The 2,180-nt window shown below is 28.9% G+C and overlaps 1 non-coding gene across 1 annotated transcript; it reads right to left on the reverse strand.

Moving 5' to 3' along the window:
- Positions 1-1,322: 1,322 nt before the first annotated feature.
- Positions 1,323-1,406, reverse strand: TRNAL-CAA (transfer RNA leucine (anticodon CAA)). The gene has a single exon. It is a non-coding gene; the product is annotated as a tRNA-Leu (tRNA).
- Between the last annotated feature and the right edge of the window lie 774 nt (positions 1,407-2,180).

Raw genomic sequence — 2,180 nt, forward strand, 5'->3', positions numbered from 1 at the left:
TTTTTACAAAATATTTTGTATAAAACACTTTTTGCAAAAAGAATTGTAAGAAATACTTACGAATTTTATAATTTTGTAGGAAATAATTACCCACGAAGGAATTACCTGCCAATTAAAATTCTTAGAAAAAATAGCAGAAAAAAACCTTTTCTTGCAAATTTTTTTAACAAATTTGCAAGAAAATTCCCATGTAATATGAGAATTTGTAGTAGTGTTGGAATTAGATCCTGAAATCTATGATTTCTCATCCTCCAAAACTTCCAAATAATTGTAGTGATATGGCAGTCACTTTCATCACTGTGAGCACATGACTACAATGACACTTCATAAATTGAACAACCAAATCCAAAGAAGAAAACTGCAAATCTTAAAAAACTTCCTTCAACCATTCCCATAATAACAATAAAACAATTAAAATACAAATGAGAAAAATATTCAACATTATTACCACACAAAGAACACATTGAGCATAAAATCACTCCTTTTTTAACTTCTAAATCAATATGTAAATGACCATACAACAATTTTCAAAGAACCAAAGTTTTAACTGGTGGCACCTCATCCATCTAAATAAGTTCCCTCAATCCACACGTTCCATACTAGTAAAACATTTTTGCAACTTTTGAGAAAGTAATATGTCTTCATTCTCATTAACCATTAAACAAGAAAAATCAAGCACTCTTTATATTTTTTATACTATAAACTAGCATGTCTCAGCACCTTAATGCCCCCATTATGGTTACAAGCCAATGCTACCTAACTTGACAATCCACATAGATTGTCAGAGGTTTATAAACAATAAGATCCTCCATTAACTGTCTAATGTGGGACTTGAAAAAGAAAGACCTGATCATGAAAAAGTAATAACTTCACACTTTCCCTCCTTTACATCCTTCCACAAATCAGCTTTACTAAAATACAAAAAGGTGAAGGTTCAAGCTATAAATGTCAAAAAATCTTTAATTGCGGGTATTTGTGGATAAAACCCATAATGGATAGAAAATAAATATTGTAAATGAATACCCATGGATAACGGGTATTTTTTATATCCGCATGTTATCGGAACGGGTATCATAGTATATGTATCCGTGGATACCCGTATCTGCTACACTTTATTTTAAATTGAAAAAAATGATTAAAACATTAAAACATCAATTTTGACTAAATTAGTTTTAAATAAGTCTTCATTTCTTTATAAATTGTCATTCAATACTATTTAAATAGGCTATTTGCACTTTGTGTAGGATTTATGAATGTTATGCATTGTATTTTTATTTGAACTTATGGCTAAAATATTCTGAGCCAATCGGTCTAAACAAAAATGTCAAAAGTGGGATTTGAACCCACACCCTCTTTCGAAAACCAGAACTTGAGTCTGGCACCTTAGACCACTCGGCCATCCTGACACCTATGATAAGGTTGTGAATCCTAAAATAAACTTGTAGTTCATTATCATATATGTTGGAAGAATTTATAAATTAAGTGCATTATAGCTAAACATTAAACAAATATTAGTTTTCGTTTGAGATTAAATACAAATGATTAAACTTTAATCATTTGTATTAAATTTTAAATTGTCCGATAAGATAGTTTGAAAAAATTATTTTTCATAATTAGCTAAAATGTGTACATTGAAGTTTATACATAAATTTGATAATATTTCGATTCATACCATTTTGTGTTGTTCTCCGAATACTTGATTATGGTCATGAGTAGTCACTTTCATTTGGTGTACTTCAGAGACCAATGCAAAATGTTTCCAAAATTTTATCAAAATTTTTATGTTAAACTTCTTCGTATACATGTTAGCAAATTATGAAGAAGAAGAAAGAAATATATATATATATATATATATATATATATATATATATTAATGGGTAGAGTTAAAATTTTGAGACTGATGGAGTTTGTTACAAATATCGATCAAAGTTGGATGAATCTTTGTGAACACAATATATGCTCAAGAACATACAATTTATGTGAATGAGATATATTTTTGTCTTTGTATTCATTGTCTTAATCAAATACGTTAAGACTTAGGCATAATGTGTAATCATCTATTAATCTTTGGTATAGTGAGGAGTTTTACAGTTTGGAATTGGCATGGAGAAGTATTACACTAGTCTACGATGTCACTAGGAACAAATTATGAAGACAAATGGATGAGTGGTCATTTATAG

This window comes from Vigna unguiculata, chromosome 11 (assembly GCF_037176805.1).
Source record: "Vigna unguiculata cultivar grain cowpea cultivar isolate G323 ecotype 2 chromosome 11, ASM3717680v1, whole genome shotgun sequence".
Classification (NCBI taxonomy): domain Eukaryota; kingdom Viridiplantae; phylum Streptophyta; class Magnoliopsida; order Fabales; family Fabaceae; genus Vigna; species Vigna unguiculata.